The sequence below is a fragment of the Neoarius graeffei genome, chromosome 5, assembly GCF_027579695.1.
Source record: "Neoarius graeffei isolate fNeoGra1 chromosome 5, fNeoGra1.pri, whole genome shotgun sequence".
NCBI lineage: Eukaryota > Metazoa > Chordata > Actinopteri > Siluriformes > Ariidae > Neoarius > Neoarius graeffei.
In genome coordinates, this window is record NC_083573.1 from 1,015,324 (window position 1) to 1,039,470 (window position 24,147).

The window sequence follows — 24,147 nt, forward strand, 5'->3', positions numbered from 1 at the left end:
TCTTTGCACGTCCTCACTGCTCGTCCATATCTGTCCATTCTATTCAAATTGATCTCCGAAAAACGTATTCCTTGCAAAGCTGAAAGCTGCTCCGAGATAACAACCATTTTGTGGTTAAAGTTCTGAATGTCCACAGTCCAAGTGCCAACAGCTTTGCCTACCACTCCAATCATATCGGGCAGCTGTGTGGGGCTTTGAACAGCTGTCACCGTTGTCTGATTTCCTCGATATACCAGGGCAATGCCTAATCCAATCAGCAAAAGTCCTGTAATCATGGTTCCGAATAGGTAGATATCTTCAATGTCCTCCACAGAAAGAATCACCAGGCACACGACCCGCCACCACTCCCACACGTCCATCGTGTAACCAGCCGCAAACGTTCCGGCAGGACAAACGGGTTCCCCCGAACCCAAAACTGTGTCAATTTCGTTAGGAGACCAGTTTATCAATTCCATGCTTTTTAGTTTAGAAAGTAATGCAGGAAGAGTCTCTTCAAAAAGTACAGCAGACGAGAAAAAACACAGAAGCACAAGCAGGGAAAAAAAGGAGGGAGAGCAGAATGCGACTGCCTTCCGTGGAAGCACGGAGACAAAAAAAATATTAATAGCTGTAATATTATTCAGTGGAGAAAGTAAGTACATCCTTGGCTTCAGAATCTAGTATTGCTCCCTTTAACAGAAATAACAACTTGTCTGTGTTTTGTATAATTGTCCACCAGTCTCTGACTTTGGCTTGCTGAAAGTTTGACCACTCTTTCGGCAAAATTCCTGTAGGTACAAGATGTTTGAAGGTTTTCTTGCATCAATTGCCATTTTCAAAGCTCCCCACAACATTTCAATGGGGTTCAAATCTGGGCTTTGACGAGGTCGTTCCATAACACTCCATTTCTTCTTTTTGAGCTGTTCCTTGGTGGATTTGTTCATGTGCTCAGGATCACCATCTTGTTGAAAGGTCCACCTCAGGTTCATCTTCAACTTTTGAACAAATGGCCTCACATTATCTTCAAACACTCTTTGATATGAATTAATAATTGAATCAATGAATGCAAGCTTCCCAGTCCCTCAGGCAGCAAAGCAACCCCAAACCAGAACATTTCCACCACCATGCTTTATAGTTGGTATGAGGTTCTTCTGCTGAAAAGTCATCTTTGGTCTGCGCCACACGTGTACTCTTACTGTGGCCAAACAACTGTACATTTGATTCATCTGTCCAGAACACATTACTTCAAAAGGCCTGGGCTTTGCCTACATGTTCAATGGCAATGTCCTGATCCAGTCCGGAACTTCCAGATCCTGACCTGTGCCTTGCGCTCTGCTCTGCATTTTTCCCCATTCTCTCCATGCTGTGTTTGCACACCTGCTATGTGTTTGTCATCTGCCTCTCTATATAAACACACTGAGTCCTCAAAAACTGTTAATTATTCTATTTTATGAAATATTTATCATTGTTTTGTGTGTGTGTGTGTGTGTGTGTGTGTGTGAGAAAGAGAGAGCACATGCATGTGTGTGTGTGTGTGTGAGAGAGAGAGTGTGTGTGTGAGAATGTGTGTATGTGTGCTCATGCAAGTGTTTGATTCTCTGAGCAGGTGTCCAGATGAAGAAGAGCTTCAGGATTCTGATGAACAACCCAGACACCAGAAAACCAACAAACAGCAGTGAGGAATTAATCCTCTCATTTCCAATAAATATTTCTTCGAACATACATTTCATTTGATGATATACAGTCAGGTCCATAAATATTCAGACAATGACAAAATTATTGATCCCACAGTGTATTGAAGGTGGATTTTAGTAATGAATATGGCTTCAAAGTGCAGACTTCCAGCTTTCATTTGAATGTATTTACAACCAAATCTGGTGAATGTTGAAGGAATTACAGCACTTTGTGGATGGTGCCGACACCCCGGCCCATTTTTTTTAATGGACCAAAAGTATTGGACAGTTGGCTGCTCCGCTGATGCATGGCCAGATGTGTCTTATTCCCCCATTAGTTCACTTACAGGTAAGCAGATCAAAGATGCAGAGCTGATTTCAAGTGTGGGATTTGTATTTGGAGTCTGTTGGTGTGAACTCTTAATATGAAGTCCAGAGAGCTGTCACTGCCAGTGAAGCAGGGGATCATTCTAAAGTCCAAGTCATCATTAATCTGAAAAATCTAAATAAACCCATCAGCGTGATGGCAAAATATTAAGTGTGGCCAAATCAACTATATGTACATTCTAAGAAGAAGCAATGCATTTGTGAGCTCAGGGACACCAAAAGGCCTGGAAGACCTTCAAAAACAACTGGTGGATGATAGAATTCTTTCCCTAGTGAAGAAAAGTCCCTTCACAACAGGTAGCCAGACACACACACACACCTCATCTCATTATCTGTAGCCGCTTTATCCTTCTACAGGGTCGCAGGCAAGCTGGATCCTATCCCAGCTGACTATGGGCGAAAGGCGGGGTACACCCTGGACAAGTCGCCAGGTCATCACAGGGCTGACACATAGACACAGACAACCATTCACACTCACATTCACACCTACGCTCAATTTAGAGTCACCAGTTAACCTAACCTGCATGTCTTTGGACTGTGGGGGAAACCGGAGCACCCGGAGGAAACCCACGCGGACACGGGGAGAACATGCAAACTCCACACAGAAAGGCCCTCGCCGGCCCCGGGGCTCGAACCCAGGACCTTCTTGCTGTGAGGTGACAGCGCTAACCACTACACCACCGTGCCGCCACACACACACACACACACAAAATCATGCTAAATGCTGCAATTCCTCCATTCTTCACTTGATTTGGATGGAAATATCCTCAAATTAAAGCTGAAAATCTGCACTTTGAGCTTCATTTTTAATTTAAAATCCTATACATTGTGGTAGATAGCTAAAATCACAGTAAAATAAGACTTTCACTTTCCAAATATTTATGGACCTGTCAATAATTATAATCTTGTGTATCTGTTTTGAAACAGTGAACAAAACCAGAAGTTGCAGCAGGAGAACAGAGAGCAGGTGCTGTCGTGTTCTTCAAATACATGTCTGTGAAGATTCTCAGTTATCCAGGTCATAGTAAACTGTGTGTGGTAAAAAGAGCAACTGGACTTGCTTGAAGATTCTTGAAGACATTTCACCTCTCATCTGAAAGGCTTCTTCAGTTCTGTCTGACTAATAGAGAGTATCAGGTATTTATCCTCTCATAGGTGAAAAGCAATCCTAAGGTGTCGTTGAGTCATCCTGTTGGTGTGGGTCACTGGGGGCTGGGTGTGAACGGTCTAGAGTCTCGTTAGGGTGATCAATGGATTGTTGGTTCTCTCTGTCCTCCTGTGAGTCACTGAAAACAGCTGGGTTTTGGTGTGCATTCAGTTGACTGGGAAGTATGCCAAGGACTGCATTGTAGGTGGCTGATAAATGATGTCTTAGACCCCCACCTCTGTTCAGTGATGGCTGTTCCAGGTTAACAAAAATGGCTTCTTTAATGATAGAGGGAAAAGAGAAGGAGCAGAATCACATCAAGAAAGCACTTCAGAACTGCGGGTATCCCAACTGGGCTTTTTTCAAGAGCAGAAAAAGGAACATAACGGACAAGGAGGATAACAGAAACAAACACAAGAACATTGTCATTCCCTACATTTCTGGTCTATCTGAGAAACTCCGGAGGATCTTCTACAAACACAGCATTCCGGTACATTTCATTCCCAGTAAAACCCTGAAGCAGAAACTGGTCCACCCTAAGGACAGAATAGCCAGACACAAACAGGACAACGTAGTGTATGCAATTCAGTGCAGTGAGGAATGCACGGACACATATATTGAGGAAACAAAACAACCGCTTCACAGGCGCATGGCTCAACACAGGAGAGCCAGTTCCTCAGGTCAGGACTCTGCGGTCTATCTTCATTTTAACAATAAAGGACACTCATTCCAGGATTGCAACGTATGCATTTTAGCCAGAGAAGATCATTGGTATGAGCGAGGAGTTAAAGAAGCCATTTTTGTTAACCTGGAACGGCCATCACTGAACAGAGGTGGGGGTCTAAGACATCATTTATCGGCCACCTACAATGCAGTCCTTGGCATACTTCCCAGACAACTGAATGCACACCAAAACTGTTTTCAGTGACTCACAGGAGGACAGAGAGGACCAACAACCCATTGATCACCCCAACAACACTCTAGGCCGTTCACACCCAGCCCCAGTGACCCACACCAACAGGATGACTCAACAACACCTTCGGATTGCTTTTCACCCATGACAGGATAAATACCTGATACTCCCTCTTAGACAGACAGAAGCCTTTCGGATGAGAGGTGAAACGTCTTCAAGAATCTTCAAGCAAGTCCAGTTGCTCTTTTTACCACCCACAGTTTCTTCAAATACAGTTTAGCAGTATGGTGTAGGTGAAACAAACAAACAAACTGAAAATACTGGTTGGCTGGATTAAATCAGCACTCTCTATGGATGGAAAATGACGACGCTTTTAAAAAGAAGAATACCATCCTGAGATTTTTGGAGGCCCATATCTTTTGTTCTAAAGGGGATATAGACCTGTAAATTGCTATATCTATGTATTCTGGCCCTGTCTATCAGATTCTGCACCTAAAAATAGCACAGGTTTACTAACTTTAGAGATATTAATCCCTTAACCCTTTGGTGACTGACCCCTTGAAAATGGTTCCTCCAGGAACGATGACGTTTCAGTTGTCAAGACAACGGAAAAACTAAAATACAAAAACAGAAAGATACGTCACAATGCTCTTGTGCACAAAACAAAATGCTCTTGTATTTGTATTTGTATTTTAGTTTTTCCGTTGTCTTGACAACTGAAACGTCATGGTTCCTGGAGGAACCATTTTCAAGGGGTCAGTCACCAAAGGGTTAAAAGTGGATTTTTTAATGACACAATATTTTTGACAATTTTGGGGTCCATATCTTGGAAAGTTTTTATGTTGATGGGGTTTCAACTGATTAATCATCATATTTGGGAACTCTACTGTGTACTTAGAGAGTTTCAGGGCACTCCGAGCTTTGGTGGGGGTACAGGAGGGCCCCAAATATGGCTTCGGGACAAAATTACCATTTGGTACACCCTACTTCAGGCCATTAGTTGGCCATGTGGGCACATGATGACTGGAATGAACCTTTAACCCTCTCACCAGACACCTTTTATCAAACTTTTAAGCCTATAAAAACTTTGATTATCCAACTCCTTCAATATAAACTAAGAATTTGTTTATGATACTATTTTTGCATATTTTCTGAAAAATCCTAAGTCCGGAAAGTAGGTCAACTGTTGTTTTGACTGCCTATTCATGTTTAAGGTCGTAAAAGCACAGCCATATACTGATTTTAATCTATGGGAAGATTATTTATACCCAATACCCCATTAGTTATATTGACAATTACAAGGGATAAACCCTTTCCCGGCTGTTTCACGATGCTGATTTTTTTTTTTTACATTTGACACCTTTCCCTGTATCCAACCAAACTCTGACCACTATACACCTAATAGTTAAATGCATCTTTCAAACAGGAAAGGGAAAGATGCAAACAAGGGGATGATCCCAAGAAAAACATCCTGGTTGCTTTACTACATTTGTTCTGACATCCGATCTGGAAGTTAAACCTAGACTTTTTGAACTTGTGCAACCATGAAAAGGATTTTGGTGTGAAGGCTGAATGGCATTTTTTTTTGCCACATCGCATGGCAAGAGCCCATGTGATGGTATTGGTGGCACTGTGAAGCGCCTGGTTGCCCGAGCAAGTCTGCAGGCCACTGATGATGATCACATTCTCACTGCTGAACAGATGTATCAATGGGCAAGCAAACATATTGAGAATGTGAAATTCTTATTTGTTACCAGCGAGGGTATCTTTCTTCATGAGAAAGAGTTCAAACTTGAGGGCAGGTATTCATCAGCCAAGGCAATATCTGGTACTCGGTCTCATCACAGCTTCATACCTATTTCCAGTGGAAAACTGGAGATACGGAGGATTTCTCAGGACTTGACATTTTCCATTGTGTCGGTGGGTGCCACTGATGGTACTGATTCTACTGCAACCCCAAGTCATGCTTGTGATGGTGCAGAGGATTTCAGTTCATATCAGCCTGGGCAATATATTGCTTGTGTGTATGACAACAACTGGTATGTGGCAAACATTGTCGACCGTTCTGATGAACACAATGATGTATGTTGTCATTTCATGAAACGGTCAAACACGACTCTGTCTTGGCCTGCTGAAAACCGCCAAAATCCACCATGCTGGGTGCCATTTCAAGACATTATATGTCATGTAAATGCGCCAGAGATTCAAGTTCGTAGTGCTCGGCGTTATAAACTTGTTGCAGTTGATGTAGAAAGAATTGAGATGCTTCTTCCAAAGTACATTCATGCTTAACTGTCAGTGTCAGTCAGCAAGCCTGGTTATGGTTTTATATTGAATTGAATCGTTTTGCATTGTGCCTACATTTATTTGACAGCAGTAAATGGCGTCCATGCCTCATTAAAATTGTCTGATCTGATCACATGACTAATTTATTCTTAAGTAAGTGTAGTTTAAGTTACGTGTGTGTGTACAGTGTGCAAAGGGTTAATAAATGTAAACTGTCAGTTTATATATTCAAATATATATGTGTTCAGTGATATTATCCTTGTTTTAATCTTACTATTTTATAATTTGAATGTGTTTTAGTACCTTTTGATTTGAATTGACAGTTAAAACAATAGTTGACCTACTTTCCGGACTTTTCGGATTTTTCAGAAAATATGCAAAAACAGTACCATATACAAATGCTTAGTTTATATTGAAGGAGTTGGATAATCAAAGTTTTTATTGGCTTAAAAGTTTGATAAAAGGTGTCTGTTGAGAGGGTTAAAGGCTCATTCCAGTCATCATGTGCCCACATGGCCAACTAATGGCCTGAAGTAGGACGTACCAAATGGTAATTTTGTCCCAAAGCCATATTTGGGGCCCTCCTGTACCCCCACCAAAGCTCTGAGTGCCCTGAAACTCTCCAAGTACACAGTAGAGTTCCCAAATATGATGATAAATCAGTTTAAACCCTATCAACACAAAAACTTGCCAAGATATGGACCCCTGAAATGTAAAAAAAAAATGTGTCATTAAAAAAATCCACTTTTAAGGGGTTAATATCTCTAAAGTTAGTAAACTTGTGCTATTTTTAGGTGCAGAATCAGATAGACAGGGCCAGAATACATAGATATAGCAATTTACAGGTCTATATTCCCCTTAGAACAAAAGATATGGGCCTCCAAAAATGCTTGCAAATTAATTGTACAATTCCCGGACCCCAAAAGTGGGCGTGGCACCCAAACTTTGAAGGGCCAAAATTCAAAAACCGTTCCAGCTAGGAAGCTAAAATTTTGGATTCTTTCATTTGAAATCATAAGGCACTAATAAAATAAATATCAGGCAAATTGAAGAGGTGTCACTGGGGAGGGTGTGTGAATTGACATGGAATGACCCCAAAGCATTTGATCCAAGTTCAAGCAATTAAAAGGCAATGCCACCAAATGGTAATTAAGTGTAAAAAGTGTAATAAAATTCTGACTCACTGAAAATCTGATACAGGAAATAAAAGCTTTTCTGAGCTACGATTTTGAAATGATCTCCTTTGGAAATAACATTGATATTTGCCTGTATGTAAACTTTTGGTCTCAACTGTACTATTTTTGAGTCTTCATATATGTAGGTTCACTGGCACCACAGAATAATTATTCATCTCTGTATAATGTGTAAATTTATTATGACTGTTTTCTCCTGTTCAGAAGCATTCAGTCATCACAGAGGTATTCATCCCTGAATTAGTGAAACACGGTGATGACGGCGGTGCATACAGGTACCTCAGGCATATTTTATTCTGCCCTTCACAAAAATCTGCTGAATTATTGATGTTAAGAAGCAAGACAGATTAAGTTTTTACTGTCCTTTCTGTATTTTACTCTGCAGATTTCGTTGTTCTCGTGCTGGTCAGTTTCACTGCAAATTGACCAACCTTGGCTTTGAGATGAAAGAGAATGGGGAAGTGCTGTACACAGTCGTGTCCTGGGATAACGGTCAGTTGCAGGGCCTGGGCCAATTCCAGCCTGCAGGACCCCTGTACAACATCAACTGCTCTGAAGGTTCAATTCTTTATCTGCATTTCCCACACTGCGAGATACAAACAGGTGAGATCATTTTGAGTTCCATGTTTATCATCAATATAATCAAAGAGAAATGCAGAGTTCTCTGTGAGAATAACGTGAAATGAGAGTGAAACAGTAATCCAACTGAAACATATCCATAAAAAGTGGGAAGCCTGTTTTTTTTACTTATTCATCTTTAAAGTCATACGTGTGCACTTGTAATGTCATCAATAAACAATATTGTAAAATATGCCAATGATCCAAAACATTATGACCAATAATATGCTGCCAAAGCCATGTGATGTCAAAGAAAATGGGAAGACCATCTTCTGTTGGCCCAAGGTCCAGTTCTGGTGATTGTGTGCTTATTGTGGGTGCTTTTACCAGAGGACAGGGCTGAGCACGGGTACTCTGGCAGGTCTGAAGCTATGCAGCCCCATACACAGCAGGGTGTTGTGACACGTTCCTTCAGGAGCCATCATTAAAATATTCTGTGACTTATGCCACAGTAGCCCATCTGTTGGTTTGGACTGGATGGAATAGCCTTTGTTGCCCTCAGGCATCAATGAGCCTTGGGTGCCCAGCAACCTGTTGCTGGTTCATCCCTCCTCAGACCACTCTCAGGATGTTCACACCACTTCTGGCCACATGCACCCCACAAGCCTCATTATATTGGAGATGCTCTGACCATCTAGCTCCAAAGATCTGACTATTGTCAAAATCACTCAGGTCTTTACACCTTACAATTTCTCTCACCTTCAACATGCTGACCATGAGACCAGACTGTTCACTCATTGTGTAATATATCCCTGACCTTAACATAATCAACAGCATTTACTTTCTCTGTTAGTGGTCATGATGTTTTTGCTCATCGGAGGATCTAATGGCACCATACACACCACAATAATTTAAAAAATAACTTGGATAAAGATGTTTGGGTTTGTCTGCTGGATCTTGGCTTTTACCTCTCGGTTCCTTCTCAGCACCACTGCTTATGTTCTAGATCACAATCAGATCAAACTGGCTGTGGCACATTTCATTGAGGGTAATGTGGAGATCATTCAGCCCCTGGAAATAACAAACACACATGTGATCTTGGAAGTCCAAGGTCTCTCCTTGTTTGGCCTGATTATAAAAAGAATCTTTGGGGGAAAACCCATCAGTGCCCAAATCCTTCTCTTCTACAAAGAAATGATTGGAAAGAAGGAAAGGAGGAGAAAACTGGATATTCACTTGTTGCCCGGAAATGTGCCAGTTGAAGAGGTAATCTACAAACCCACCTTTATCAACTTATTTTAATTAGCATTTTAGCATTAGCATTCAATTTATTCCAGATGGTGTTCACGTGAAGTTTCAGTTTTTCTTTTCTTTATGATGAACACAATTTCTACCAAACTATCGATGATCAGACATTTTTGATCTTCTTTTCTTTTTTCATTTATTAATTTAAAGTTCACTGAAATGAAGCTTTTTTAATCAAGTTCACTTCAGTATTTTTCTTGAATGTTCTTCAATGACCATGAAGGTGCGGAAACAACACCAGTGCAGCACATACATTCCTTGCAGCTCCATATGTGAACTGACACCTGGTAAAAAATACAGACCACTCTGTGAACCTCATGTATCCCAGCCAAAGGTAAACTACAGTTTCATTTGTGGAGAAATAAGATTTATTAACACATTGAAATCGTGCATTCAGCTAGCTTTGTTATTTTTAGGTTAAGAAATTTCTCTGTGACTATGGACCCAACTATCACATCACATTTGAGGTGATCCTTAAGACGGAGGTTGAAGTCCTCACATTAGGTCTTTCAAATGAAATTGGTGAGGAGGTGTGGGAGCCTTGTCAGGTCTTTCTTCCAGGTACCAAGAGTTCATTTTTGTTTTCTAATTTGACTGAAAGGGTAAGCATAGCTTTCATCCTGCCACAGTCAACCCAGAACGTTCCCACTCCAAACCTTCCAGGTTCACACTCACCTTCACCACTGATTGATAAGGCCTGGGATGCTCATATGCATGTCATTCTTGGTTGGCTTTACTATGATATGACTTCAGGAAACATTATAGTTTTGTAGCAGTGAATTTTTTTTGTCATGTTTCCTCAGTGAATAGTCGAGAAGCAGCTCCAGTTGTAATGGATAAAGGTAAGATTTTCTGACTGAACTTTGCATAATTTATCTTTAAACTTCATACGCTCTTTTCCAGAAGAAGAAAGTGGGCATTGCAACATTAGATTTTGTTTTTGCTTCCTTGAGCGCAATTTATTAGATTGAAAAACACGAAACAAGTTCTCACCCCGCAAACTCTTTATGCATTGTGCGTTCTCAAACATTTGAATCTATTTTAACAAACTCATGAAATATTGTCAAATATTGTTAGAAATATTAATAATTTCCATTCCATGATCCTGACATTAGTATGAAATTTATTGATCTTAAATTCTTTTGATTTGTCAAAATAAATGTCCTTATGATGAACTTGGGATGAATTCTGTTGAAAGAGTCCTGCGGTGTACATTGTTATAAGTTAATGTTTCTCTCTATTTTAGGTGTTGAATTTGTAGATAAATACAGAGACACGCTCATACAGAGAGTTGCATCAGTACTGGAAATAGCAGACGCTCTACTCACCAAGAAAATCATCACCAATTAAATGTACAGTGTTGTTGCCTCGATGAGAACACCACAGAAGAAAATGAGGAAATTGTACAGATTTCTCGACTCAGGAGGAAGAGCTGCCAAAGCAGAATTCTATAAAGTCCTGAAGGAGAAGGAGCTTCTTGTAGTGAATGACCTGCAGTCAGGATTTGAATAATCCAACACTGTCACGATAAAAATTAGTACTTATTGTGTCAGTTTTTTTATACTCAATGATATGAGCCATTGTTATGATGTCATTTTCATTAATAATTTTATTAGCCAATGGAAAACTGTAGTAAAACAACAAATAATAATAATAAATAAAAAAAATTATAATGTTCCTGTGGTCAGGAACTTATTGTTCATGAACCATGATGTTTTGAAGGCCATCCATCAGTGACACCTCCTTCTCATCTCATCTCATTATCTCTAGCCGCTTTATCCTTCTACAGGGTCGCAGGCAAGCTGGAGCCTATCCCAGTTGACTACGGGTGAAAGGCGGGGTTCACCCTGGACAAGTTGCCAGGTCATCACAGGGCTGACACATAGACACAGACAACCATTCACACTCACATTCACACCTACGCTCAATTTAGAGTCACCAGTTAACCTAACCTGCATGTCTTTGGGGGAAACCGGAGCACCCGGAGGAAACCCACGCGGACACAGGGAGAACATGCAAACTCCGCACAGAAAGGCCCTCGCCGGCCACGGGGATCGAACCCGGACCTTCTTGTTGTGAGGCGACAGCGCTAACCACTACACCACCGTGCTGCCAGCAGTGAATTTGAAGGTGAAATTAGAGTCAGGTGTTTTCAATCAATGGGATGACAATCAGGTGAGAGTGAGCACCCTGTTTTCTTTAAAGAACAGGGATCTATCAAAGTCTGATCTTCACAACACATGTTTGTGGAAATGTATCATGGTACAAACAAAGGAGATTTCTGAGGACCTCAGAAAAAGCATTGTTGATGCTCATCAGGCTGGAAAAGGTTACAAAACCGTCTCTAAAGAGTTTGGACTCCACCGATCCACAGTCAGACAGATTGTGTACAAATGGAGAAAATTCAAGACCATCGTTACCCTCCCCAGGAGTGGTTGACCAATAAAGATAACTCAACAAGGCGATGAGTTATGAATAAAGCAAGGCAATGATCATAAAGCAAGGCGTGGAATAGCCGGCGAGGTCACAAAGGGCCCCAGGGTAACTTCTAAGCAACTGAAGGCCTCTCTTGCATTGGCTAATGTTAAATGTTCATGAGTCCAACATCAGGAGAACACTGAACAACAATTGTGTGCATGGCAGGATTGCAAGGAGAAAGCCACTGCTCTCCAAAAAGAACATTGCTGCTCGTCTGCAGTTTGCTAAAGCTCACGTGGACAAGCCAGAAGGCTATTGGAAAAATGTTTTGTGGATGGATGAGACCAAAATAGAACTTTTTAGTTTAAATGAGAAGCATTATGTTTGGAGAAAGGAAAACACTGCATTCCAGCATAAGAACCTTACCCCATCTGTGAAAATGGTGGTTGTAGTATCATGGTTTGGGCCTGTTTTTCTGCATCTGGGCCAGGACAGCTTGCCAACGTTGATGGAACAAGGAATTATACCAGTGAATTCTAAAGGAAAATGTCAGGACATCTGTCCATGAACTGAATCTCAAGAGAAGGTGGGTCATGCAGCAAGACAACGACCCTAAGTACACAAGTCGTTCTACCAAAGAATGGTTAAAGAAGAATAAAGTTTTGGAATGGCCAAGTCAAAGTCCTGACCTTAATCCAATCAAAATGTCGTGGAAGGAGCTGAAGCGAGCAGTTCATGTGAGGAAACCCACCAACATCCCAGAGTTGAAGCTGTTCTGTATGGAGGAACGGGCTAAAATTCCTCCTTAGTTGCAGTTATTGCAGCACAAGGGGGTCACACCAGAGACTGAAAGCAAAGGGTCACATACTTTTGCCACTCACAGATATGTAATATTTGGATCATTTTCCTCAATAAATAAATGACCAAGTATAATATTTTTGCCTCATTTGTTTAACTGGGTTCTCTTTATCTACTTTTAGGACTTGTGTGAAAATCTGATGATGTTTTAGGTCATATTTATGCAGAAATATAGAAAATTCTAAAGGGTACACAAACTTTCAAGCACCACTGTAGCTGTTTGTCATGCTTAAAACTGGTCCAGGCAGTTCTGACAGCTACTTGTTGTGGTTAGTTAAATCCTTGAGATTTATCTTCACTCACTTTCTGCTCTCTGTTTAATGAAGGTTATTTTGACCAGAAATGTCTCTTCTTTCACAAGATTATAATCCTGATGCATGATGTAATGGTACATAATGTATCTCTTCTTTCATAAAGCAGTCTAAACCAGTGAATTAACCCATTCCCATCACCCACTGATGTTACCCTGTCATACATGGATAACTTAGCTTCATGAATCACATCATCATCCAATCACAGAGCTACAACACATTCCTGAATGTGAATATATACTCATGTTTGTCCGACAATTAACTGAGGAACGTCTCTGAACACCTAAGCCCGCGTCAGTGACTGTTTGCTCCCGGATCGATCCATGAGGCGGAATCTCCTGGTTGATAGAGGTCGACATTCCTCGATCATACTTTGTCAATTCAACCTCCTTCAGTACAGACAGATCAAAACCTATCAGGGTTGTAAATGTGTATACATAATGTATTTAAAACCAAAGATGTAAAAACAATGCAGCCGGTTTAAAACGTGATGCAGTTCCTGCAATAAACTGCAGATCTCTGCAACTTCAAGAGACCCGAACATTACATGGTTTTATAATCTCGGTGAGGGCCCATATTGTTGTGTCATTCATGTGCAGATTCTACAGCATCCAAGGTGACAAACTTGTGTTTCTGTTTTTCTACTGCAATCTTGTCACAAAATCCTTTATGAAAATTAGATACACAAAGGAAAGCTTTAATGTTTCCGAATTAAAGCAGTTTCTGATCGAATACTCAGTTTTTATTTACATTCTTTGATGTTTCCTCCATGTTTTGTAATGCTTTTTACAATAAAAATTATAATGGTGAAATACTTTATTGGAGAAGAAGCCTTTTTTTGTCGCATGTACACTCCAGCACAGTGAAATTTCTCCTCTGCCTTTAACCCATCTTTAGCAGTGAACACATGCAGGCGCACACACACACACACACACACCCAGAGCAGTGGGCAGCTACGCTCCAGCAGCCGGGGAGCAGTTGGGGATTAGGTGCCTTGCTCAAGGGCACTTCAACCATGATACAGAGGGAGGGGGAAAGTGCTGTTCATTTACGCAACTCCTCTCACATTTTTCCTGCCGGTTCTGGGAATCAAACCGGCGACCCTTTGAGCCCAAGGCTGCTGGCAAGGCCATGGCTGCCCCCAGGTTTGTAGTTTCTCACACAAAAACTTAGCAGATAAAGTTTATAGCAGACAAACTACAGGCAGTGAAATACTTTTATCTGGTTTTCTGGCTCTGATCTGTGATACCTTTATCAGAAATAAATATACTTCAAGTTCATTTTATTAATTATACTTTAGTAAAGTTAATGTATTTTTCCTTCAGTATACTTTTGTGTACCAAGTATACTGATATCAATGCACTTACAGTATACTTGTCAGTAAACTAATCTAATATTTCTTGGGACTAAATTGGCCCACTTTTAGTTTATAAAAAGTATTCTTTAAGTCTAAGAGAAGTAAACTTTGTGGATACAACTAGTCTGCTTTATTTTGTACTGCAAGTAAACCACAAGTAAACTTATAGACTAATAGTTTCCTAGTTCTATACTTGTAGTCCACTCTTTAGTTTACAAAAGCAGACTTCATAGTGTCCTGGAAATATACTATGAGTTTACTTGTTTTCTACTTCTAGTCCACTTTTTAGTTTACTAAAGTATACTTTACAGCATATTGGAAATATACTATTAGTTCCTGGTGATCTACACCTCTGTAATGAGTCCCTGATGTGGGTGGAGGACAGAAACAGCAGGTGAGAGCTGATGTTCTCACACACTATTTTACTTATTTTCTTGCTTTCCAGCTTTACTCACTTGCTGCTCACTCACATGTTTTCTGGTCAGGAGAGCCTCCCTCTCTCTGCTCTCTCCCTCCTTTTCTATCCTCTGTCACTGCAACAACAAACACAACATTAATTAACCACAGGTGCATTGACTTTGCCACTCACCTTCACTGGCCCCGCCCTCCATTTGCAAACTGATGCTAGGCCACGCCCCCACTGCCACAACCTAGTCCACTTTTTAAAGAACAAAGAAGAAAGCACAACTTTATTCATCACACACTTGTGAAATTCCTCTCTGCATTTAACCCTTCTGAAGCAGTGAACACACACACGTGAGCAATGAGCACACACACACACACACCCAGAGCAGTGGGCAGCCATGCTAACAGCGCCCGGGGAGCAGCTGGGAGTTCGGTGCCGCGCTCAAGGGCACCTCAGCCCAAGGCAGTCCCATATTAACCTAACTGCATGCCTTTGAACTGGGGGGGAAACCGGAGCACCCGGAGGAAATGCAAACTCCACACAGAAAGGCCCTCGCCGGCCACGAACCCAGAACCTTCTTGCTGTGAGGCGACCGTGCTAACCTCTTTTAGTTTTGAAGTTTTCTGCAATTATCCTTCTCCGTATACTATTAGTTTTCTCGCCCTAACCCTTACCTCATGCGCACTACCAGGAGACAACTTGTTTTGGACCTTAAGTTACAGTGAAGTTCTAAAAGTAAGAATTCACAAAATAACAACAGATCCTCAGGATTAAGAACATATTCATTTCCTTTAAAAATCAAAATTTAAAGCAACATTGTATAAAATGCCAAAGTATAAAACCATGGCAATGACAACTGAAACTGACATCCAAGCTCTAAAAATAAATAAATAAAATTTATTATCCCAATCAGGAGAAATAAATAAATAAATCAAACCTTGCATGGAATTAAGAGTCAACAAGGCTTTCTATAAGGCACAAATATTTTAATACTTTATTACACTTTTGTTCAGTATATCTTGATCAAATGTTTAAGTATCAGGAGAAGCTTAATATACTTAGACTTTTCTGTATACTTTTCAGTATAAGCCAAATATACATATGTATAACTTTATTAAGTACTAGTGCATCTCAAAAAATTAGAATACCATGAAAAAGTTCCTTTCTTCATAATTTAATTCAAAAAGGTAAACTTTCATATATTCTATATTCATTACATGAAATCCAGTATCTCAAATTATTAGAATATTCCCTAAGATCAATCAAAAAAGGATTTACAATACAGAAACGTCCAACTTCTGAAAAGTATATTAATTTATACACTCAATACTTGGTTGGGGCTCCTTTAAAGATATTTTTTTGGGAGGCTTTTTTCACCTTTATTGGACAGGACAGTGTAGAGACAGGAAATGAGCGGGAGAGAGAGACGGGGAGGGACCGGGAAACGACCCCAGGTCGGAACCAAACCCGGGTCCCAAGACCCACAGCACGGCGCCCCATCCACCTGAGCCACGACACCCCCGGTTGGGGCTCCTTTACCATGAATTACTTTATCAATGCGGTGTGGCATGGAGGTGATCAGTCTGTGGCACTGCTGAGGTGTTATTGAAGCCCAGGTTGCTTTGATAGTGGCCTTCAGTGTATCTGTATTTTTGGGTCGGGTGTTTCTCATCTTCCTCTTGACAATACCCCATAGATTCTCTATGGGGTTCAGGTCAGGCAATTTGGCTGGCCAATCAAACACAGTAATATCATGGTCAGCAAACCATTTGGTACTAGTTTTGGCACTGTGGGTAGGTGCTAAGTCCTGCTGGAAAAGGAAATCAGCATCTCCAAAAAGCTCATCAGCAGATGGAAGCATGAAGTGCTCTAAAATCTCCTGGTAGATGGCTGTGTTGACTTTGGACTTGATAAAATACAGTGGACCAACACCAGCAGATGACATGGCACCCCAAATCATCACAGACTGTGGAAACTTCACATTGGGCTTCAAACACCTTGGATTCTGTGCCTCTCCACTCTTCCTCCAGACTCTAGAACCGTGATTTCCAAATTAAACGCAAAATGTACTTTCATCTGAAAAGAGGACTTTGGACCACTGAGCAACAGTCCATTTCTTTCTCTCCTTAGCCCAGATAAGACACTTCTGACATTGTCTCTGGCTCAGGAGTAGCTTGATATTAGGAATGCGAAAGTTGTAGCCCCTTTCTTGAAGATGTCTGTTCGTGATGGGTCTTGATCCACTGACACCAGCCTCAGTCCACTCCTTGTGAAGCTCTCCCAAGTTCTTGAATCAACTTTTCTTGACAATCCTCTCAAGACTGCGGCCATCCCTGTTGCTTGTGTACCTTTTCCACCCACCCTTTTCAGCAATGACCTTTTGTGGCTTACCCTCCTTGTGGAGGGCATCAGTGATCATCTTCTGGACAACAGTCAAGTCAGCAGTCTTCCCCATGATTGTGGTTGTGTGTACTGAACTAGACCAAGAGGTACGCTGTGTTCATACTGTTTTACTCAAACTCGAAATGAAATATTCTAATATTTTGAGATGGTTTTTTAATGTTTTTGTACTGTATGCCATACTGATTAAAATTAAAATAGAAAAATGCTTGAAACATTTTAGCTTATGTGTAATGAGTCTATAATATATAACATTTTCACTTTCTTAAATAACTGATGGAAAACATTGAACTTTTTCATAATATTCTAATTTTTTGAGATGCACTAGTATATCTCTGATAAGTAAAACAAAAAGTAAACTGAAAGCATACTCTTATTTTTAGTTTAAAAGAAGTATATGAGAAGCACACTTGAATAAACTCCTTTTTTGTCAGGGTACCCCTGTTCACCCAGTGACGGCCTTATTTCTGTATTTTACACATGTCCGATAGATGGCGCTAGGCATGCTCTGTTCACTGTGACAACTCATACGATGGTAGCCGACAGGGCCAAACATGCCGCACATGCGAATACTGCAAATCCTGAAAACAACACTGAAAACACATGCAAAAACTGAAAACACATCATCAGTCCTTCCTGTGCCATGCCCTGGTCTTCCCAGACAGTCTCCCGTCCCAGTACTAACCAGGCCCTTTCAGCGCATTGGATGGCGCCGATCTCCTTTTCTGCTGAACTTTTTAAATTAAAGAGTAACATTCAGCTTCTTTTTGACCACTTGTCTTCTCGGTTCAATTCCAAATCACACAAAAACCAGAATCTCAGTGTTGAGTTTTTATGACTGCAGTTTCACAATCAATCACTGGACAGAGCCAGAAATTGTAAATGTATTTGAGGAAACTCTGACGTCATTCACTGACAGCAGAAGAACTGTAACGATAAGTGAAACTACAGGAAATGACATCTATAATCTACAACAGGAACATGTATCTCTGGTTAAAAATCTGGTTGGAGGGAAAGAGCTGATAAAATCAGTTATATAAAGGTGGGAAAAAACTGGACATCCATATTTTTACAGAATATTTGACCAATATATGTTCTGAAAGGGGGTACAAACTTCTGAACTCATGAATTCGATTGTTTTCCACCTTTAAAACTATTCACGCCATGTTGGCCATGACTGTACCTTGTGATGATGATGATGATGATGATGAAAGGGCTGTGAAACCAAACACACGGCAAGTTCTTTGTAAGCTTCATTTTCTCTTGGGCTGTACAAACATTTGCACCCAAATCAAACACCATCATGTAACAGTATGGTGTAAAAGAATTGTGTGCAGTTATATTGCTGCATATAATAATAATAATAATAATAATAATAATAATTATTATTATTATTATTATTATTATAAAACTTAAAAGGTTCATATTTAGAAGAAAGAAGAAACCTTTATTTGTCACATGCACACTTCAAGCACAGTGAAATTCATCCTCTGCATTTAACCCATCTGAAGCAGTGAACACACACACACACACACACACACACACACACACACACACACACACACCCAGAGCAGTGGGCAGCCACACCAGAGCGCCCGGGGAGCAGTCAGGGGTTCGGTACCTCGCTCAAGGGCACCTCAGCCCAAGGCCACCCCACGTTAACCTAACTGCATGTCTTTGGACTGTGGGGGAAACCGGAGCACCCGGAGGAAACCCACGCAGACACGGGGAGAACATGCAAACTCCACACAGAAAGGCCCTCACCGGCCGCTGGGTTCAAACCTTCTTGCTGTGAGGCGACAGCGCTAACCACTACACCACTGTGCTGCCCATAGGCATTCCATATGACATTTATTGACAGTATATATCACGAATCTGATCGTCCTGTTTCTCTCTTTATTGTCTCATATAGAACATGTGTCTGTAAACTACAGAAATCAGTTTCTCTTCACATGAGTCTCATTCAGAAGTGAAGTTCTGTGAGTGTCAGCTGGGATCAGCTCCAGCTCCCCTGCGACCCACAGTGGACAAGAGGCAAAGAAAATAAATGAATGAAAGTGAAGCTTGAACATTTTAAACTGAAACGTGAGAAAATCGCCTTGAAGATTTCATTCTAAATCCACTGAAAGATGCCGCACCTGACTCTACATTTCTAACCTCATCAACTGACAGACAAACACCACTGAAGTTCAATATTGTGGACATGAGGTTTGTTCTTGTTGTGAGCATTCTCAGAGTCATGGCTCCTGGAATGAACAGAGCAGCAGAAACTTCTCATCTCATCTCTAGCCGCTTTATCCTGTTCTACAGGGTCGCAGGCGAGCTGGATCCTATCCCAGCTGACTACGGGCGAAAGGCAGGGTTCACCCTGGACAAGTCGCCAGGTCATCACAGGGCTGACACATAGACACAGACAACCATTCACACTCACATTCACACCTACGCTCAATTTAGAGTCACCAGTTAACCTAACCTGCATGTCTTTGGACTGTGGGGGAAACCGGAGCACCGGGAGGAAACCCACGCGGACACGGGGAGAACATGCAAACTCCACACAGAAAGGCCCTCGCCGGCCACGGGGCTCGAACCCGGACCTTCTTGCTGTGAGGCGACAGCACTAACCACTACACCACTGTGCCGCCCCAGCAGAAACTTATTCACTGATAAATTAAATACACACAGGAACACTTCAGACATGACTGCACTATGCAGAGAACAAACTAATGGCTCCTACACCTCATCTAGTGCAGTTCCTGACGAAGTGTGTGTGTGTGTGCCTTTCCCCCACCAGAGCAGGAAGAGAAAGCGAAAGTCAGCAGCTCCATTTTGTGTCGAGGGGAAAATAAACCTTTTTAGGACTAAAACGAGGTGAGTTTCTCCTTCTAAAGCTTTAATAGAACCCTCTGAAAGTATTGGAACAGCAAGAACAACTCTTTTATTTCTGCTTCACACCAAACACATTTGGGTTTGAGATCAAAAGATGAATATGAACCCAAAGATCAGAATTCCAGCTTCATTTCCTGATCATTACATTTCGATGTGTTCAGCAACAGAACACGACACCTCTGGAGGCAGACCACCCATTATTTGAATGAGCAAAATAATTGGAACAGATAGTCTGCAAGTAAATGAGAAAAATGTAAGAATTGCCCTTGCTGTTCCAGTGCTTTCAGAGGGGTCTGTATAAACACATGAGACATGACGAGTAAAACTAATCACAATGTACATAGATTGAGCATCTCTCCTGCTGGCCCCTTCCCCCTCCCCTTCCCCATATCTTATTCTTTTTATATTTGTATATGGAAAGACTTAATTTAATTTAATTTAATTTATCTAGAAGTTTTTTCTCTATTTTCTATTCTCTGTTTATCCTGTAATGATGCTGCTGGAATCTTAATTTCCCTGAGGGAACCCTCCCAAAGGGATCAATAAAGTTCTATCGAATCTAATCTAATCTAATCTAATCTAATCTAATCTAATCTAATCTAATCTAATCTAATCTGAAACCAAATAACAAGGCATTTCATGGTTCTTTTTGTAAATGTTTCTTAGTTTTGAACTGTTGGCTTTGATAAGACTTTTATCAGGCTTTGATTTATTTTGAGACAGAAGTCTTGTGTTATTTTGTGTTTATTAGACGAAGATTGTTGAAGAGATTCTTTGCTAATTCAACTCGATATACACTCATCCATATACACTCCATATTATATGAGCATGTACACTTCCCTGAATTTCTGGCTGTAATAATATCTCTGTTGTAGAAGGATGGAGGGAAAGAGATCAGACTCACCAGAACCCAGCTTAGTGTCCATGAAGACTCAACGGACAAAGTGCTATACACAAACCTACAGCGACAGTTCTGCTGATCTGAGGTCAGTATAGTGAGATGTTTTCATTCTTTTCTCAACAACAAAATCCAGAATGTACACATTTGCCTTCAGCTTCATTGTCAGCTTAGTTTTCACAGCCCTGCTGCTATTCAGTCCAACTTGTCTGATTAGTCAGCTGGTCTGATTAGGGGACTGGACGTAACTGTTGAATAAACACCAATCGATATTGCGCATTACTGAGCTCCTGTCACGTCTGCACCTGGAAGCACTCAAGACTCCACTTCCCATAATTCACAGTGGCCTTCAAACATGGCCACCATGGACCACAGAACCCAGCCTCGACCTCACCGCTCAGTCACCTGATTATTGATTTCATTCACCTGTTCACTGTTACCACAGCACACGATTCCAACAGATCACTGCAAACTCTCGGTGTGCCATTCCTGACCTGAACAAACCTTGAATTTTGCTATTCTGAGATTTTTTTTTTAATTTCTTGCCAGGTTTTGTTTACTTATCACCTGGCCGGTGCCTGTTTGCTTGAATAAAATCCTTTTTCTGTGTTGACATCCATCTGCTGCCTGCATTCTTGACAGATTACTTCGCCATCTTCATGGATGTAGCAGGAGAATGTCATGGAAGTCTGAATTTCAAAAACACACTTCCACAAAAGAAGTTATCTGAAAGCACCTTAATCGTGAAGACAATGCCAGCACTGAGTGTTTTCCGGAATGCACTGAAATTCCTCCAGAGATGGCGGAGGTTTTATACAATCTGTCCCAGTACAAAGTACCTCCCCAGAACTGGCCCAAAACAAAATGGCAGCTCTTATTAAAATTATTGTAAAAGGACTTTTCTTTGTTTGATCAAAGACTTCGGACTTGCTGCCCAACATGGGGCTTCCCATTTCTCATCTCATCTCATTATCTCTAGCCGCTTTATCCTGTTCTACAGGGTTGCAGTCGAGCTGGAGCCTATCCCAGCTGACTACGGGCGAAAGGCGGGGTACACCCTGGACAAGTCACCAGGTCATCACAGGGCTGACACATAGACATAGACAACCATTCACACTCACATTCACACCTACGGTCAATTTAGAGTCACCAGTTAACCTAACCTGCATGTCTTTGGACTGTGGGGGAAACTGGAGCACCCGGAAGAAACCCACGCGGACATGGGGAGAACATGCAAACTTTGCACAGAAAGGCCCTCACCGGCCACGGGGCTCGAACCCGGACCTTCTTGCTGTGAGGCGACAGCGCTAACCACTACACCACCGTGCCACCCGGGCTTCCCATTTTTTGCAGATAGTAATAAATTGAGATTTTTAAATTAGTTAAATGAGAAAACCCATTTCAGTGAAATTTTCTTTCGTTTTTAGACTTTTGAAATAAATAAGAAATAGTTGTTGTTGAACTTGTCCAGGGTGTACCCCACCTTTCGCCCATAGTCAGCTGAGATAGGCTCTAGCTTGTCTGCAACCCTGTAGAACAGGATAAGCAGCTACAGATAATGGATGGATGGATCAAAGTTGTTGACAATGACAAATTTTATCCATGATTTTGAAAATAAAATTCCCTCAACTGAAAAACGAACAGAGCAAAAACAATCAATACAGGAACATCATGACAAAGTTCAGGTGCAATGAAGCAGAGGATGGACATCATGTTTGTGTGATATCATAACATGCTTTCCATACAACAGTAATATTTGATGTTTTTTGAAGAAAATAGTGAGAATAAATATAATTACCATCAATGGACATGGAACATAGCCCGAGTTATAGAAAGACTCTATAGAAAGTTATAGAAAGTTATAGAAATGCCCCTGTCAGGGTTTCCCAAGGCAGACAGGTCCTAGGTGACAGGCCAGACCAAGAGCAGTTCACCAAAACCCTTATGGAGAAACCATCAAGGACCGTGACGTCGCCCGGTATGGTGCAGCCGGGGCCCCACCCTGGAGCCAGGCCTGGGGTTGGGGCTCATATGCAAGCGCTTGGTGGCCGGGCCTTTGCCCATGGGGCCCAGCTGGGCTCAGCCCAAAGAGGTGACGTGGGCCCGACCTCCTGTGGGTTCACCACCCACAGAGGTAGCAGTAGGGGACTGGTGCAGTGTGGATTGGGTGGCAGTTGAAGGCAGGGGCCTCGACGACCTGATCCCCAAACACAGCGGCTAGCTGTTGGGACATGGAATGTCACTTCGCTGGGGGGGAAAGAGCCTGAGCTTGTGTGGGAGGTTGAGAGGTACCGGCTAGAGATAGTCGGGCTCATCTCCATGCACAGCTTGGGCTCTGGAACCCAGCTCCTCGAGAGGGGCTGGACTCTCCACTTCTCTGGAGTCGCCCATGGTGAGCGGCAGCGGGCTGGTGTGGGCTTGCTTATAGCTCCCCAGCTCAGCCGCCATGTGTTGGAGTTTACCCCAGTGAACGAGAGGGTCGCCTCTCTGCGCCTTCGGATTGGGGAGAGGGCTCTTGCTGTTGTTTGTGCCTATGGGCCGAATAGCAGTATAGAGTATCCGGCCTTCTTGGAGTCCCTGGGAGAGGTACTGAGGGGTGCTCAGACTGGGGACTCCATTGTGTTACTGGGGGACTTCAATGCTCACGTGGGCAACAACAGTGACACCTGGAGGGGCGTGGTTGGGAGGAATGGCCTCCCCGATCTGAACCCGAGTGCTGTTTTGTTATTGGACTTCTGTGCTAGTCACGGTTTGTCCATAATGAACACCATGTTCGAGCATAGGGGTGTCCATAAGTGCACGTGGCACCAGGACACCTTAGGACGGAGGTCGATGATAGACTTTGTTGTCGTTTCATCTGATCTCCAGCCCTATGTCTTGGACACTCGGGTGAAGAGAGGGTCTGAGCTGTCAACTGATCACCACCTGGTGGTGAGTTGGATCCGCTGGCGGAGGAGGAAGCTGGACAGACCTGGCAGGCCCAAACGTACGGTGAGGGTCTGCTGGGAACGTTTGGCCGAGAACTCTGTTGGGGAGGTCTTTAACTCCCACCTCTGGGAGAGCTTTTCCCAGCTTCCGAGGGAGGCGGGGGACATTGAGTCCAAGTGGACCATGTTCTCTATCTCCATTGTGGACGCAGCTGTTCGGAGCTGTGGCCGCAAGGTCTCCGGTG

General features: G+C 42.0%; 2 protein-coding genes across 2 annotated transcripts in view; both read left to right on the forward strand.

Annotated features, from left to right (window-relative positions):
• The window catches only part of LOC132886356 (NACHT, LRR and PYD domains-containing protein 3-like), a 147,502-nt gene extending 136,754 nt beyond the window's left edge, over positions 1-10,748 (forward strand). Inside the window, exons 16-21 of the transcript XR_009654683.1 lie at positions 7,783-7,853; positions 7,964-8,181; positions 9,143-9,402; positions 9,665-9,775; positions 9,858-10,283; positions 10,688-10,748. The gene's annotated coding sequence lies outside the window, so the exon portion shown is untranslated. The remainder of the gene's footprint in view (positions 1-7,782; positions 7,854-7,963; positions 8,182-9,142; positions 9,403-9,664; positions 9,776-9,857; positions 10,284-10,687) is intronic.
• The window catches only part of LOC132886362 (uncharacterized), a 180,230-nt gene that overhangs the window by 48,906 nt on the left and 107,177 nt on the right, over positions 1-24,147 (forward strand). The window lies entirely within an intron of this gene.